This window comes from Calypte anna, chromosome 3 (genome assembly GCF_003957555.1).
Source record: "Calypte anna isolate BGI_N300 chromosome 3, bCalAnn1_v1.p, whole genome shotgun sequence".
NCBI lineage: Eukaryota > Metazoa > Chordata > Aves > Apodiformes > Trochilidae > Calypte > Calypte anna.
The window spans coordinates 100266105-100283689 of NC_044246.1; positions in this window are offsets into that span (position 1 = coordinate 100266105).

Sequence of the window (17585 nt, forward strand, 5' to 3'; positions counted from 1 at the left end):
TTCTGCCCCTGTACTCAGCCCTGGTGAGGCCACACCTCGAGTACTGTGTCCAGTTCTGGGCCCCTCAGTTTAAGAAGGATGTAGAGGTCCTGGAACAGGTCCAAAGGAGGGCAACCAGGCTGGTGAAAGGACTCTAGCACAGGCCCTATGAGGAGAGGCTGAGAGAGCTGGGGCTGTTCAGCCTGGAGAAGAGGAGGCTCAGAGGAGACCTCATCACTCTCTACAACTACCTGAAAGGAGGCTGTAGCCAGGTGGGGGTTGGTCTCTTTTCCCAGATGACTTTCAACAAGACAAGAGGGCATGGTCTTAAGTTGTGCCAGGGGAAGTTTAGGTTAGATATTAGAAAGAATTTCTTTACGGAGAGGGTGATCAGGCATTGGAATGGGCTGCCCAGGGAAGTAGTGGATTCTCCGTCCCTGGAGATATTTAAAAAGAGACTGGATGTGGCACTCACTGCCATGGTCTAGCAACCACAACGGTGGTAAAAGGGTTGGACTCAATGATCTCTGAGGTCCCTTCCAACCCAGCCAACTCTATGATACTCTATGAAAGTACATATTCTGGGATCTGTGAAATTACTTACTCATTACCCTTAATTTCACACATTATTTTCTTCTACTGTTAATCTGCTTTTCTATAAGCCTGAAAGGTTTATTACCATGATGTCAGGCATGACCTTAAATGAACTTCTAAGGCCTGTAATTAAAAAACCTGTATACAATCCCACCTGGACATCATCTCTGCAAAAATCCTTCTGTTTCTTACTGTAGGGCTCCAGTCCCTGTTTAGCCAGCTCCAAGGTGGTATGAAATGTCCAGATGAGTTTTCAGCAACATGTCAGGAGTACTTGCAGTCAAGTCTGTGTTTCTAAAACACAGGGAGAGCTTCACAGAAGGAGGCCAAGTGCCTGAGGTATTTCTAGGGATTAGTACTCAAATGACATCTGACAGCAATCAAAAGGAGGCATGGTTTTGCCCAAGAGATATCAAAAGATCTGTTTGCTGAAGGCTTTTAGTGATCTCCATTAGCAGATGGTGTGGGAGCTCGTTGTCACATCTGCTCTTCATATCAGCTGCCTTGACCCCAGGAGAGACCAATGCACAGACCTGGGTCAGTGAAGTGTTGCAACCAAAGACATCCACAGTTAGAACTCAGGTCTCACAATAAATGGCACAGCTTTGGATGTCTCTGTTGACCAGTCCTGAAAAATTTACTGGTTTAATTCTAGAAGGCATCAAATAATTTGTCTTTCTTCCACTCCTAAGTTCAGATAGCCATCTGAACCAGGCTTGTTTTCAATGAAGGCAGAACATTTTTTTTAATTTTTTTTTTTTTTTTTTTTTTTAATAACGGAGCAAATGGCACTCCCTGTATCAGAGACAGTTAAACCAAGTTGACTTGAAGCCACTGAGTCACGAGCAAGTCAAACTTTTGCCTAGTACCTGCTGCTTCTGAGACATGTCAGGGCACCTGTAAGAGCAGAGCATACTTATGTGGGAATAATAGGTTGCTTAATAACAGGAATTTTTTTGCTGAGCTTTGTGAAATGCCCCATACACAGCTTGGGTATTAAAGGTCTGGAGACACTGCTGTAGCATGTGATGCTAATTATTACAAAATGAAGCTGTAAACACATGGTTTCCCTGCAGAAGCATTGGGAAACAACAGATAATGAAGCTTCCCTGCCCCTGCTGGGGTGGATGGGCTTCCTCCACCCTGCAAAGGGCAAAACAGAGAGCAGAGGTGGTTTGCTGGCTGCTCCCACATCCCCAGAAGAGCTTAGTGCTAAGTCTCCTAATAATGTGGCTAGGTTTTTGTTTTGATAAACAAAAATTAGGGTTTTTAAAATTACAATGATTATTATTAAATTTCTGATTAAATAGACTTATTTAATTAAAAGTTTTTTGGTTTTTTTGGTTTTTGGTTTTGTTTTTTTTTTGTCATTTGGGTTTTTTGTTTTTGTTTTTTTTGTTTGGTTTTTTGTTTTGGTTTTTGTTGTTGTTGTTTGTGTTTTTTTGTTTGGTTGGCTCTTTTGTTTGTTTCTTTTTCCCCTTTTTTTCTAAAACCTCAGCTACAAAGGCCATAGAAGAGGCATCTCACACTCCTGAGCCAGCAGTGGGCTGTACACCTTATGACTAGACGGCAAGTTTTTGCTTTACACAGCTCTAGATTGGTAATGGTTGGTGAATGTCCACAGTGTTTCTGCAGGATCTCTCACCTGGGTTTAGTTACAGGCAGATCAGTTATGTCTCAGCTAAATGCACAAGGTAAATGGATTTTGCACAAGGTAAATGGATTTAACTGCAAAGGTTTCAAAGCAGTGGCAATGTGGCATTTGTGCTGCTGTAATATGGCTTCCCATAGAGCAAGGCAAGGCTTCATCAACCTCTGGCCCTCACAAACCAAGTGCTTTCAGTCTGCTGGAAGAGAAAAAATGTGAGAAAAGTGGTTAGGCCTGGCAGGGCTGTTCTATTTCTGGTAACACAGGGCTCCGAGCAAGAGAAGGTAAGGTGAGGTTTTAATTGCAAAATGCTAACGCTGAGGCAGGCTGCAGTTTTTTCCAAGTGTGAGTGGTTTTTATGCTACAGATTAGGGTGCAGGGCTGATGATGAGTACAACCATTAGCACACTAACTGCGGCCGTTTCATCTCCAGGATCTCATTTGACACCTCAGTGTAATAAGGTTGGAAATAATAAATTGTGTGCTGTAAAACCTTGCGTGTGGACTGACTTTGTGCTGACAGTGGTGCATTTCCCAGTCTAATGCCATGCTGCTTTCAGCTGAGTCAGTCCACAGCACCAGTACAAGTCTTCACTCCCAGCTGGCAGGAGCTCAGCAGCTGTTTGGCTGATGGTAGCAGATCTTCATCCTCTCTTTTCTTCTAAGGGGTCCCCAAAGGACTTTTACCTTAGAGGTGTGAGCCTCAGCCTGTTGTGGCAGTAGGCTTGTTTGACTTTTGCAGACCTATTGAAGTAGTACAAAAACTCTTGGGGTCCATGGAAAACATGCAGTGAAAAAACTTCTCACATCTACCAATGTATTTTACTGTCGTTGAAAAACTATTTAAGCCACCATCTTTGCTTTTGCTCTTTCACCTTAAACTTATGCTGTGCCTAAGATGGAGAATCCCCTGATCTTGAGCTGTATTTATGCCCATTTAACATTCCTCATTCCTTGTTTTCCTGGACAGCCAAGCTTAGAGAAATAACTAGGATCAACCTTTTTTTTTTTTTCCCACTCAAACCACCTTGTGGTAAGGCAGGATGAGAACTGAACTGAGACTTACCAGCTCTGATGTCACGGAAAAATAGTTGGAGCCAATTCCAGTTGTTTGGTAACAGGCAAAAAGAAGGCAAATATTTTATTATATTAAACCCCCAAAGTCCTCTTCGGAGTGTATAAAAAGACTGGATGGCTAAGTGTTAGTTGGGAGTGTCTGTATTTTATTTTATTATTAAAGTTGCTGGATTTCTGATTGTTATTGTTATTGTTTTTCTTTACAAAACTTGTCTTTAACCCAAGGTGTCAGCAAGGTGACAAGACTGGGCTGTATTCTTCATTCTGCTGTTGATCTGTTCTGTGAATGAACGCATCTTTATTTCTTTCAGGCAGGTACTCCATGTATAGCACCCACCCACCCAGCATCTTGGGTCTTCCTGTGCCCACTGAAGATGTGGTTTGAGCCATGCAGCTGTTGGTCATGGAAGTGACCTGAGCAGCATCCATGACCTGACTCTGGTGATTGGGGGTGTGCATCTGCCAGAGCATGATGCCAAAAGTACAAGCAGATACTCCAAGCACCGAGCTCAGTTGTGTGCTTGTGTCCATCCCCACATGTCTGAGGGGTGATGCCTTCTCCACACACCCAGGAGTAACTTTCTGGTCCCTGGGTTACTCGATGGTGTGACTGGCACAGGATGGACAGAATGACAGATGGACACCTGGGCTCATTGCCTCAGCCACTCTCTCTGCCTGCTTTTTGCAGTGTTTCCAGCTCTTCCTTGCAAGAGCAAACTGAAAGAGGACATAATCAATGATCTACCACCCCCACAGACAGAGAAGTCCTAAACCGAGGCTGCAAATCCATGCTGGGAAACCCCATCACATTCCTGCAGTGCTTTGGATGCCTCTGCAGCAGGACTGCTTACAAATCCTGTAATCCATTAACATTGACTGCTTTAATATTGTACCCAGGTTACCTGGATTTTATTAGCTACAAGAAGGATGACTTTCAGGGTGTGCTGCTGTTCCAGGTGTATCCTTAAGCTGTAGTTTTCAGGCGTCAGGGGAGCAAAGCCCCTTTTTAGGTTGGATTTCATAACATTTTATAAATGAGAAGTGAATGTGTATCATCTGAAGGGATATGAGAACTTCTTAGTGGAGAAGTTGAGAACTTTGATTTGCTATTTAACAACATTGCTTTCTTTAGATTTTTTGTGGTATTCTGATTTCCATATGGATTTCAGGCAGGGCTATTTACTAGTCTCTATTTTAAACATTTTTAATCATACTGAAATAATGTCATAGAAATCTACACTGTGCTACAAACCCAGGCTGGTACCAACAGGTACCAGCCATGAAGTCTTATGAAAGACTTCATAATGTGGAGGGTAACTGGCAGCAGAGGTTTGCTTTGGGAGGAAGGAGAGTATGATTTCAGCTTCTCTTTCTTGGCTTGTTTTTTTTTAAGATTTGTTTTTACTCTGGTTCTGGAAGAACGTCCCATAAAGAGGTTATTTAAGTTTGAAACAAGGTTTCTTTAGCTGACCTGGCAAAACTTTCCCCGAGCTCTTGTTTAACATGAACTAGACTCATAACCAGACTTTTGAAGGCATTTTAAGTAGAGCAGTAATCATCCTGAAAGGACTGTGAGTGGAAGACCCTCCGCCCTCCCCCTGGTGAATAAAAACCGCAGCCATTTAATGCTGTGAGAGAGCAGTGAGCTTCTCTGGATTAGAGAATTGTTTTTTCTAGCTTGCTGCCTAGAAGTTAATTCAGTTTTATGTCCAAAAAAACCCAACAAACAACTCCCAACTTCACCGTGTTTTTTCTCTCTGTAAATCCAAACTGACAGGAGTCTTTTTTTTTTTCACAATGCTAAATGTAAATCAACCATAACTGGTTGTACAATGTTATAATAGATTGAGTAGGCTCAAGCAAACAGCAATAAAGAGCTATCTAAAAATATGATAAAATGTCCCTGCTGGAAGCCTGTGAAAAGGAGATAACACAGAGCAGGGAAACATTTGTTCAATTTGTTGAAAGAAGTCACTGTTTTCTGTCACCTCTGCATTATGGTGATTCATATGAGAACATCTCAAACAGTGAACATCCAAAGTGTGTTACCTTTGGGAGTCAGGAGCAGACTCCACGGGTGCAGCTCTCAGAGCTGACACTACACGGTCTGAAACAAAGATGTACATGGAAACTGGCCACTGCTTCAGCCCACTCCAGACACAGAGAGGTGGTGGAAACCTGATCATAACAATGGGGTGTGCCTGGGAAACCCTCTATTTACACCAGAACACATCAGTGATGGTACTCAGGGTGGCTGTTGCCCAGCATTGCTCTGAACACAGTTTGTATCTCAAGACAAGGGATGGAGAGGGATGCAGAGCTCAGTGACACCTCTGCCCTCTCCACGGGGTTCTGGTCCCCTGGGGGTTAACACCACTGCTGACTGCTTCTGTTGGGCAGTTTGGCTGTAGCCATACAGTTTTGAAGGCTGGCTTTGCCTTCCTCTTCCTCTTTTAACCCCTTGGGGATGCTGTAGCTGCAGCCTGGGAAGTGGCAGGTTATGGAAGATGAGGTTTTCAATTTGCAAGGTCCCTGTCCAGCCCTGCCAGAGCCCCCAGGGGGACAGCCATGGCCTCGGTGCTGCGTACTAAATCCCCTGATAGTGGGACATTGTCTGAAATTACAGAAGCAGCTCAGAGGTTTGCAGCCTGCCTGCTGCTCCCAGCATGGGCTTTGCTGTGGGCACATCCGCTCTTTGTGCACCACACACAGTGGGGATCTGCCTCCTCCTGCCTCAGCTGCAACACCCAGGGCTGGTGTTAGTCCCTGCCCTAAATTTATCTGGCTTAGACTAATCAATAGACAGGGAGCTGATTGTATCCACGTCATGATGGCTGTGAAAGGCTTTCCAGGCTGGGTCCTGCAGTCCTTGTTCAAACGAAGCTGTGAAACCAAGGAAGAGAGTCTAGAGCTTGGCCAAGCACCTGCACCAGCATTGCTTGGCTTCTGCAGGACTGCACTGCCCCTCAAATCTCTACAAGAAGATCAGTGAGCCTGCAGGAGATCTAATGAGGAATGGGGATGAGGATAAGGGACTGAGATACCTGCTTGGAGACGCCGGTTCTCTGGACTTATGCTGGGCTAGATGTAACACCCCAACATAGCATTAATGGTGGCAGCTATGTCCTCAGTAGGTTTATCACACTCCAGCCACTTCATGGAGAAACGGACAAAGAGCGAAAACTCCCTCAGGAATATCTGATGAGAGAGGTATTTATTTGCTCTCCTGCTCTTGGACACTGTATTGTCCCAAGGTTTTTTTTTCCCTCCCATTGGTTCAAGGTTGGACTGTTGTGAGAGGCTTTTCAAAGAGCCCCCCAGAGCTTTTGCAGTGTTTTCTAGAGATGACCACATTCATCTCATCACCTCTGGAAGCTGGCGATGAGCTGTAGCTTTCAGGGGGACACCAAGTCATTTTCTGAAATCTGGACTCATCCCACGAAATTAGAATCAAAACCCCAGCTCACTGGAGGCTGAGTAAGGGCTGGTGGAGGGAGGTGTCCATGGCTGCTCTGTGCTCCTCCATGGTCAAGGTAGGCAGCCAAACACTTTTTCTGGTGTGACAGCAGGATGGTGGTTACTCTTTACATCATCAGGTACTTGTATTAATGCCCAGCTGCTAAATATGTCTGGGTTTGCTGTATTTCTGTTCTGCCTCATCAGAGCAGATGATGGCTGTTCATGTCTGTGGTAAATGGGAATAGGGCCAGCTAAGCATCACTGAGAGAGGTAATAAACTTCTCCTGAGCTGTGGTTGCTCCTCCAGTGCTTGCTAAGCAAACTCAATGCAGCTTTCTTCCCACTTAAAACTTTACATGCTTTACGGCTGCAGTCAGTTGGATGGACTTGAAAAATGAAGCAGCTGTGGGCCTTCCAAAGTAATGGATTATGCTCCTCATGATCCCTGACTTCCCTTGGAGGTAATGCTGGCCTTGATGCATTTTTGCTTGATGCAAATCAAAGATGTGTTTTTTAATGCTGAGCCAACTGACAAATAGAGGCTGAACAGGGACTCAGCATTAGACTCCTGCCAGCTGATGTGAGCCACCTCCCAAAGCCCCCCTCTGTGTGCTCTGATGCAGATTATTTTGTCACAAAGGTGCTGCCACCAGCACAGCCCCAAGCTCTGCTCCAGGAGCAGAGTGCAGATGCCTGAGCTGCCAAACAGTCGGACAAGAAAAGCTGATTCCCCACTAGCACTGCAAGAAAGGACACATGGAACCAAGATTGTGTTTTTATTAGTGCCTCCATTTGAAAGCAGCATGAGCACGTTAGCAAAAGGCACATTTTCCTCTTAGCAGTCGTGGGAGCAGAAAATGCTTGGCTGGAGATTAATGTATATTTTCCCTAGTGTATATTTTCCCTAATCACCAGCATTACTGTGGGAAACAAAAGTCTGCACTTTGCTCTCATTTGACCAGGATCATTCCTCTCAGCATTTCAGTGCTCATGTGAGTATGTCTTTGTTTGGCCTTTAACTAATTCATAGAATCATAAAATGTTAGGGGTTATAAGGGACCTCTAGAGATTAACTCCAACCCCCCAGCCAAAGCAGGATCTCCTAGGACAGGCCACACAGGAACACATCCAGGCAGGTATTGAAAGACTCCAGAGAAGGAGACTCCACAGCCTCTCTGGGCAGCCTGTTCCAGTGGTCCTTTACCCTGACAGTAAAGAAGTTTCTCCTCACATTGAGGTGGAACTTCTTATGCTCCAACTTAAACCCATTATTCCTTGTGCTATTACTGGGCACCAGTGAAAAGAGATTGGCCTCATTTTCTTGACACTCACCCCTCAGATGTTTATATACATTAATAAGACACCCTCTTATCCTTCTTTTCCCAAGGCTAAAGAGCCCCAGTTCTCTCAGTCTTCACAGAAGAGATGTTCAGGTCCCTTAATCATCCTCATAGCTCTCCACTGGACTCTCTCCAGTAGGTCCCTGTCTCTCCTGAACTGGGGAGCCCAAAACTGGATATAGTATTCCAGGTATGGCCTCACCAGGCCAGAATAGAGGGGGAGGAGAACCTCCCTAGATCCGCTGGACACACTTTTCCTGATGCACCCTAGGATACCATTGCCCTTCTTGGTCACAAGGGCACATTGTTCACCCATGGAGAATTCCTTGTGATGGCAGGGACCTGGGAAACTGGTGATGGCTGTTATCCTTTCTGCTTTCTTCCTGTAGCACATCTTTCTCTGAGCTTTGGGGTTATTGCTGTAGATTATTTACAGGCTATTGAGAAGGGTTCTGTAGAATTAGTGTGATGGGACACATAGGGCATGACCACTGCCTTGTATTCCACATGTGCCAAGCAAATGGCTTTGAATTTACAAGATAGGACCAGGCTCAGGGAAGGTGCAAGTGCTTGTGCTGAGATGCAGCATCACAGCAGGCCCAGGACAAGGATGGGATGGAAGGACCTTCAGCCTCAGCAGTCCCATGCCCTGAGATCCTGTCCAGCCTCCAGGAGATGTGAAGGGTGTGCATCCCCACACTTGCTCTGGCTTTGCTGATGCAGGACTCTGCTCCCTTGTGGTTTAACCCCACAAAGGAATTGGCTGAGCTCTGTCTCCTGGGATATTTTAGCTACATTACCAGTTTCTTGCTTTCCCTAACCATCTTCTTATCTCCCACATAGCTGTAGGTGTGATAAAAGGGAATCACTTTGGAACAAAAATCCCAGTCCCCAGACCAGATACCACATGTCACCCTGTCTCATAGACTCCCAGAACTTGCTGGCAGATTTCTCCCAGGTGCTCTGGCAAGCATCCTATTGCAGGCTGTGATCTGGTTGAGGAAAATAAGGGTTAGGACTGCAAGAAAGGACTATCAAAACTTGGTTAGAAAGAAAAAAACCCTGGCAGTGGTCCTCTGGGACCTCTTGCCACAGGAAGCAGGCTGGTCTTGCAGGAGTGGGATGGGCAGAGCTGTCAGCAATTTTCTGTTTGGTGTCTTACCACATTCTGAAATATTTCCTGCTCCCTCAGTAACTGACAGTGTTGTTACCTGTGAAGGAAACAGCTGAAAAAACTCCAGACCCTCACGTTTTAATAAATATTCATATTCTGATGTTCCAGGGGGGAGGGAAGGGCTGCAACAGGAGCAGCCACATAGTGCCTGTTTAAAGGTGGTGAGACTGAAAACTCAACTGGGACAGAAAGACTGCAGCTTGCACCCCTTTTGGCCCATCAGCTGGGAGCTGGGGGAGTGGAAGAAGATGCTATGAAGAACTTAAGTGTAGGGATGTGCACATTTAACCCAGTGCTTACCTCCATCTGGGGCATTTCCCTTGCAAAGTGCTTTGATGATTGCCAGCATGAGCTGGGAGAGCATGTTCTGCCCGGGGGCAAGGGCAGCTGCTGGCAAGGCTATTGTAGGATTATTTCTCAAAAAAAAGACATCAGGGCACGTGAATGTCAGGGACACCAGAAGAGAGGTGAGGAGCTTTTACAAACTTGGGCAATTTTTTTTTTTTTTCCCTAAGAGATGAAAGATTTTTTATTATTTGCTTTTCTTACTCTCCGTGCTATGTGACCGGATGCAGCACCCAACAAAACCCCGCCACAGGCGCTGTACATCTCCCCCCGGAGCTGCCTGCCTGTGCCCCCCGCCTGCTTCCATCCCCCGGAGACCCTCAGAGGCAGCTGCAGGCAGCTCCCGAAGCCCTGACACTGAGCTCCGGAGAGCTTTGGGGATGAGCTCTGCCTGCGAGGGGCTCGGAGTGATCAGCAAACACCGCACCTCTGGTGCTCAGGGCTGTGTCCTCGGCAGCGGGGCTCCAGCGGACTTCTCAAGCCTGGTGCTGATGCTGCGGATGTTTGCAGGGACTCCGTGGGGTCTGCAGGGGGCAACGCAGCCTCGGGTGGCGGTGGGAGGCAGTGGGTGGGTGTGTGGGTGGGAGGCGGTGGGAGGCAGTGAGTGGGTGGGTGTGTGGGTGGGAGGTGGTGGGAGGCAGAGCCTTCGGGGCCTATCCCGCGGCGGGAGCGGAGGGAGGGCTGCGGGCTGCGGGCTGCGGGCTCCCCCTCCTGTCACTGCCCGGAGGACATGGCACAGGGAAACGCTGGAAACCTGCTGGGGAAAACTTGTCTCTGTTACAGAATCACAGAATGGTTTAGGTTGGAAAGGATCTTAAAAATTATCCAGCTCACACCCCTCTGCACGGGGGGACACCTCCCACTAGACCAGGTTGCTCTGAGCCCCATCCAGCCTGGCCCTGAACATCTCCAGGGAAGGGGCATCCACAACTTCCCTGAGCAAACTGTTGCAGTGTCTCACTACCCTTATAAAGAATTTCTTCTACCAGAATCTTCTTCTGGTAAAGAGCCTCTCTCAATCTTTCTTATAAGCCCCCCTTGTACTTTGAAAGATCACAACAGGGTCTCCCTGAAGTCTTCTCTTCTCTAGGCTGAACAACCCCAACTCTTTCAGCCTTTCTCCATAGCAGAGGTGCTCCAGCTTTCTGTCCTTTTGCTGCACTTTTGTTTGTTTTTTTAAACAGTGTTCAGGTGCCTGAGTTTAAAAATGGGTGATCTGAACCAGCAAAAACATCTCTGGGTTGTTTTGCTTGATAAAAGCACAATTATTTCACGTGGTGTCTGAGATCTGGAAGACTAAAATGCCTTCATTCAAGCTTCCAAAAAAATTTACCCTGGACTCTTCAGAGCCCTGAGCCAGGGCTGTGATTGCTGCCTGTCCTTGCTGCTTTCTAGCCAAGTGTCTGATCTCTGTGTTCTGGTCTCTTCTGCTCCTGTTCCCCAGCCCATGCATGGCTGCTCTGCTAACCCATGGGAAGACTTGCTCCCCTTCCAGGCAGTGGACTGCCAGGAAGGATCATGGCGCAATTGGACTGGATTAAAAAGTCAGTGCAGTTCCTCTGCATCCACTCTCCTTCCCCTGTGCAGCTTTGCTGCTCCGAGTTCTGTGTCTGTGTTCATTAACTTTGGAGCCAAACATTACTGAGCTCTGCAAAGAAGGAATTACAGACAGGCTAACAGCTGTAGAGCAGTCTTATCCCTTTTTTTGATTGTGATCTTGGGAAACCACTTCAAGCCCAGTCTGTCATTTACCTGTGTCCTCACTGCATGGAGATGAAAGCATCAGGTCTCATGAAAAGGGATGTGTATCTGGGATGTCAGGATACTGCCAGGGAAGGGATGGTGTCATGCGTGGGTATGTGCTGCCTTTCAAAGCCGCTTTTGTGATGGGGTCTGAAGCACTGGGCTCCAGATTTGAGGCAGTTTGGGGAAAATGAAGCGGGAAGTGGATGAAGTAGCCTGGTGATCAGCAGGACAAGTTCAGACATAAGCCACAGGGACAAGGTGGGGAGGGGGAAGGATCCTAGGGAAAAGAGGGTGTACATTGTCCTGTCATGAGGAATTCATGTGGCAGCACTGGAGAAAAGGGAATAGATGGGAAGTTAAAACTAAGGCTGAAAAGGACCACAAAATGAATGAAGAAGAGCTGGTGACAGCCACAGGGAAGGCAAATATTGCAGGAAACTGAACAAGATGCAATTCTGTAATGCAGTGTACGCAAAGAAGGGTCCTATAATGTCTTGCTGTATTCATCTGTGATTGATCTAGGATTCTTACAAAGAAGCTTTCCCAGTACCTGCTAAGAAGGAAACACCAGTAGTAATTCAGCCCCAGAAACCTATCTGTTAACAAAACAAAATAATCCCTCTTCCCAAAGATTAGTGAAGGAAAGGAGGAGCAAATGGATCTATTTAAGGGTTTTAGAAGGACGGGAGTATGGGAAATGCTGTATCCTTTAAAGAAATTATTTGTGTCTCAGTTTCACTGAAAATTCTAGAGGTCAATGAGATGTGGCATTATGTGGTGGAGCAGGTATAGTAGGTCTCTTGGCTAAGAGTTGTCTCCTGGCTTGTATTTTTTTCGGCTAAAGTTACGTGAGAGCAGCTTGTTTTGCTGAAACAAAATGTCAGCGATTGATTTATGGACATTTTAGTTTTTAAAACTTCATCTTGAAGATTTTTTCCACCTTTTCTTCAACTGGGTGTATCATCAGGCACAGCTGGGAGGAACTAAGTTCCTGGCACGCCCTTGAGCTTGCTGTGCAATGAATGAGCATCTTGAGGGGTTCCAAACAAAAGGACAAATAAAATAATCTATCCTAATCCTTTTACACTTGGTGAAATTCACTACTAACTGCTGAGCAAATCATAATGTGCCTGAATAAAACTGTCACGTGAGGTCTTGAAATCATGACCAGGAACTGAGGAATCTATCATGTCTCCAGGAAAGCTGATTCAATGTGTAAGTACCACTGATGAGAAATATTGCCTTGCTGAAACCCACTTTCTGGTTACTGCTCAAAGCTTTAAGAATTTATTAGTTTGGTTTTTTTCCCCATCAGTTGATTACAGCAGCATTTGGTCATGGTGGTTATCAAATTGTTCCTCAACTTTCTCTCAGAATAAGGCATCTTTGTTCAGCGTCCTGCTCCAGGGCAGGTTTTGGAAACCTCCACTCTGCCCTGGGGTTGTCATCTGAAGTGCTCCCACCTTGTCCCCTTTCATCCCTTTGCTGCTGGAACTGGGCACATTGAGTGTGTTAAGTCTGAGATAATGACAGCACATGCAGGTATCCAGATGCAGGTCTGCCTCTCTATGTCAGGTGGCTTGACTCAGTTGCCTGAATAGGGACATTGATGCCATTTGAAAGGCTCTTCAGGGTGACTGAGATGTGTGGCTGGCAGGGGTGACATGAGATATGAAAGACCTTTACAGATCAGCAAGGACAGACAGGATGCTTTAGGATGTCTCAGGTATCCTTAGTGCCTACACTCCTCACCCACATGTAGACACCTGCCTTTGGGTGGCTGAATCTTGAACTGAGCCCTCCAGGGGCTGCCTCATGGATGCTCTCCCAGGACATGCATGAGGGAGCAGTGCTGCCTCCATGGGTGACCTTTCTTGTGTGACCTCTTTGTGTGACCTGGTTTGTCCCCTGATCATGAGTTAGCCTGGGAGGCTGCTGATGGAGCTGCTATGGATCACCATCCAGGAGCCCTCTCTGCAGGGGCAGTACAGCATTTCAAAGGCCTGATCTTCAGTTTTCTTCCCCAGTGTGTGCTCTTGCAGTTAGGAACATTAACAGCAAGGACAGAGTAAGACAGGCAGCTTTTACACTCATTATTCACCACCCACCACATCTACCATGTGAAAACTTTCCAGACAATCTCAGGACACTGAGCTGATAATGATATGCCCCTACAATGACTTCTGAAATCTATCAGTTAACCAGTTTTAAGTCTTTCAGTGTCACGAAACCGTAAATCAAATGTGCCCTTATAAAGCAAGGGAGTCAGTTTGATCAGTGTGTCTGTGATGCTGAAAGGATATAATGTATGACTGTCTTTTTTTAATCTCTTATATTCCCATACAGGCCTCTGTGTAATTTAATCAGACTTGCATCAATTTATCCACCTGTGGTTATCCCTTTGAATGTAAGTGGAGTATAAAACCACTTTTCTCTGTTTACGTGGTCCCCTGGATACTGTGGGCACTTGCTTCTATCTTCCTAATTTCCCTTTTACCTCTTTTTCCCCTGGTTACAATTGCCATTGTCAATTATGTCCTTCATACATATGTGTGTGCCTATCTCATCTTTCACTTGAACATATTCATAATCTTACTGCCGTTTGCACACAGGGACTGTCCAGGTAAGCAGACCCTTGCACCTTGTCCTATTACCATGGGCTCTCAGCTAGACCCCGCAATTAAATTTGCCCTGGCAGAGCAATAGGACACAGTATGGAAAGAAATTGCTTTTTCCAGTACCTTTTTCGGAATAATTGCAGTTGAGCCCTGACAAATACTGAACTTTCTCAGGCTCTGCAGAGAAGTGTCTGTTTGGCAGATGCCTCTAGAAAAATGTGCAATGCTAAATCTCTCTGTTTTCTCTGTCCTGCTGGAAAAATCTCAGCCTGCTCAGCCTGTGCAGAAGCAATAAGTGAGATGCATCAGAAACGCTGCTGAGCAAACACCCTGCTCAAGGTGAACAACATGATCCTTCCCAGAAACAAGGGGCCTGGGGCTGTTCCTCTCAGAGGCAGATTTGGGCGAGTAAGTGCTGAGGAATGTAACCCTGAGGAAGGTTCCCTGAACTACTGGTCCACAGTGACTGACAGGCTGCCACAGAAGGAATGACCTGTAATTTTCCATGTGTGGCAAGAGATCAGACATATTCTCTGTGATCAGAGTACAGGAGACAAGACCAAAGCCTGCTTGTGGCAAGCCACTGCTGGGCCAAAAGTCTTCTGCTGATGCCATTACCTTCTGCTGCAGGAAACAGGAAGGTGGTGTGGGCAGGAGTGAAGAGTGGTGACCTTTCTGAACACACATGTGATTGCAGTGCCAGGTCTCACTACTCCAACTCCACAATGTGCTCATAGATCCTGAGGAAGACACCAAAATCAGAGATGCTTTTGCACATTACTGACTGCTGGTGACCGGTAAGTGGAGCTCATTGGAAAGCTCAGTTTTTCCAGCTCTTGGAAGTCTTTTAGAGCTGATTCCTCTACCTGGCACTTGTGGGACTCTGTCTGGAGCTCTGTGCTCAGCTTCAGAAACAGCAATGTCCAATTCCACCATTATAACCCCATATATGGTCATGTATTACCTGCAGATTCTGCCCTGAGAATTGTAAATGGTCTGTAAAGACCATTCTGTGTTGAATAGACAAGAAATGGGGTTTAAAAAAAACTAAAGACAGTGGAGATGCTAAGCATGTGAGCATTTTTCTTTTCAGCAGCTGCTCATTACCTCCAGCGACTGGAGCAGGTTGCTGATGATGGGTGCCCTCAGCCCCACAAATAAATTGGCTATGTCAGCAAACGTAATATCCATCTAGAATCAGGCTAATAAAGATTTTGTTTTGTTTTGTTTTGTTTTGCTCAGGATTTTTTGTGCCTTGGCTCAGCAAGGAGAGCCCTGAAGTGCAGTTTTTGCAGAGTCCTCCCTCCAGTTCTAAACCCTGCAGCAAGTGGTGGCAAACCTATAAACAGAGAGCCAAACTATATGGGCAATTTTTTTTTGTTCAAATCATTCAAGTTTTGGTCTAGGCCTTACAGCCTGGATTGGTTCTGGTGGGTTGTGGAGCATCCTTCTCCTCAGCACAGCTGGGTGAGTGTGAAAGGAAATGCTGAGGGTAACCAGCAAACCTATTGGAGAAGGTGGCTGCTGAGATCACAGCTTGTGACTTTGTACTGGCTCACAGTCTCCTCCTGTTCATCCACCCTGTCTCAGCTTCTATTTAGAGTATTTAGATTTCTTTTTGCTGCATGTGAAACTCAGGTTTTGGGATGTGCAGGCCTAAGCAGTGACCCTCCAGCACCATGCTTTTAACAAAGATCAGACCTTCCAGACTAATCAACAGGTAAAGATTTTGGGATTTGGCAAAGTTGAACGTGGCTGGATTAGGCCATGCAAAGATATCACCTCCCTCAAATCAGGGGAAAACTATCAGCAAGTGCTGTGTCCTCAGCTAGTGATGAGTTAACCTGTGTCTGCCATGTAGTTACACTCACCAACTTTTATCAGTTGGACCAGTTACTGCAGCAACAACATGGAGTCATTGCCTACGCATCAAGTAGATAATTTGCTTTAAAATGGAAGAAAACCAGTTCTCTAAGCTAGGAAGACCCTGCCCTGAGCATTACCCAGTGCTACCAGGCAGGTCAGCTGAGAGCCAAGGCTGTATCCATCATGACAAAGCAGACAGTGTGGGGGCTGTGAGCTGTGCCTGGTGGGAAGGGGCTTTGCAGTGCTGGCACCGAGGTACCACAACAGCAGGAACTGGGGCAGAAGCTGTGGCTGAGCTCCCCCTGCGGCTGATGAGACATAGCAGGGTGCTGGGGTCACTCCTCTGGCTGGGACCCTGGGGTGGGCAGTCTGGAGACCTGTATGAGCAGCACACTGACACAGCACCCCACACCCGCCTCACCCAGTGCCCCGGGCTTCTCTTCCTTCCACCTTCCTGAGTGCCTAAATTCCTGTAAATAATGAAGGTGTGCAACTAATTAGAACTAGGGGACAGGCTGGGTTTTTTTAAGCCCACAGTAGCCCACTCTGGGCCAGAAGAGCAGAGCACCCTTTCCCACACCCCAAGAGGGCTGGAGCCCTTCAAAGCAGGACAGCAGCCTGTTGCCTTCAACCCAGCTCTGGCAAAGGAGCTGGCTTGAAAATGCTGGTCCCAAACTGCAGTTCTGCCATGGGATGTGTTCCTCATTAGCTCCTCATGCTTACTTTCCTCCATGACACCACTGGTAGGTATGCAGCTAAGTAATGCCCACAACATGTAAACCTTAGGGATGTGCCTCAACAAACAAATGTAATTGGGGTCAGCTGCTGTAATGGGGAAATTTGGTGCTAACACATTCACAAATACTATTTTCTGCAGCTGCAGCAGCACGGAGCTGCAATGAATTTCCTCACAGGCCCTCTCTCTCAGCTCTGCCAGGTGTTTTCTCCCCCTGCAGAGCCATTGTTCCCAGGGCAGAGCTTGGATTCCCTGCCATGGGTTTCTGAGAAGCGTGTCTGAGCTGCAGAGATAGCATGGCCATGGCATCACCTTGGCAAGAGCCCAGGGCTTGTGGGCTGGTGGCTCTGGGCTCCTTTATTGGGAGTGGGAATGAGGGTGGGGATGGTGCTGCTGTAGCTCTGCCAACCCCCCCAGCAGCAAGCAGGAGATAGCGGGACACTACATGGGTGCTGCCTGCCACTCCTGCCCCTGGGACACACTTCCCTGTGGCAGGGCAAGAGCGTGTCCATGTCTGTCCAGGCTGCCCACTTGCATGGGGCTTTGTGGTGTTACAGTCCTGGAATGGAGATGTATATTTAGATTTGTATATTGGGAAGAAGAAGGGCCAGAAGGCCCTACAGAACATCTCCTGGGTGGGTTCCTGCATCAGTCTGATGCCCTAAATAGGACCACAAGCCTGATCTCTGCCCTGGACGTTTCTGGTATGTCCCAGCTGGGGAGAGCTCAGACCCAGATTTCTGATCTCAACACTGAACTGCTGAAAGGAACAATCAATTTACAGTGTCACAAAGTGCTTCCAGAGGGGAGTACTCTTGCTTTTGTAGCAAACCTACTCATTAAAGCAGTCAATTCAACACAGTTCCACTACACAGTTCAAAGGACAGCACTGACTCTGAGGGGAGTCAATAGTCTTCTGCTGTTCTCCTGCCTTACGTGCTTCTCTTCCCAGCAAGTGTGGTGCAGTGCAGGGTCTCACTGTCCTGGTTCCTGGGAGTGTGTG